Raw genomic sequence first — 577 nt, forward strand, 5'->3', positions numbered from 1 at the left:
AAATCGACTCCTCGGCACGTAACAACAAGAAGGTATACCACAATCCAATCAAATAATGTCCAGTCATCCTAAAGAGTAACATGAAAAAGTTTTAAATAAAATGTTATATAATCACAATACTAAAACAAAAAGTCACAAATGATTTAATAAATGTTGGTGTACGGATAAGTCAAGGAATCAAAGTAAGCAATAGCATATAACTTAAAATTGTGGATTATGTATAAATTTGTTTTTTTAAAAACTATTTTTATATGACATTTAAAAAAACATATGGCGAGAACAGCATCAAAATTTTAAATACTAAAACATTTCAATGAACTCCTAACTTCACTTAACAAAAGGTAATGTGCAAGAATTTTTAACATACTTCCGTAAACAAGCAAAGACGACTAAACTCCATGTATAATGGGGGTGTGGTAGGGAGTGTAATGACTGCTTCTACGTACACAATAAAATAATGGGTCAAATATTAAAAAGTAATTCAGGTCTTTAAAGAGGTTAATTTCAGTGAAATGGCCTTTCTTTTCAACTGTGTGCTGTCCTATCATCATGGCTAAGACAGTGTGTGAGTACAGTT

At 30.7% G+C, this 577-nt stretch overlaps 1 protein-coding gene across 1 annotated transcript in view; it reads right to left on the reverse strand.

The window, feature by feature from the left end:
* The window catches only part of RARS (arginyl-tRNA synthetase), a 52,462-nt gene that overhangs the window by 26,946 nt on the left and 24,939 nt on the right, over positions 1-577 (reverse strand). The gene's annotated exons all lie outside the window — the stretch shown is intronic.

The sequence above is a fragment of the Chrysochloris asiatica genome, unplaced genomic scaffold (genome assembly GCF_000296735.1).
Source record: "Chrysochloris asiatica unplaced genomic scaffold, ChrAsi1.0 scaffold00071, whole genome shotgun sequence".
Classification (NCBI taxonomy): domain Eukaryota; kingdom Metazoa; phylum Chordata; class Mammalia; order Afrosoricida; family Chrysochloridae; genus Chrysochloris; species Chrysochloris asiatica.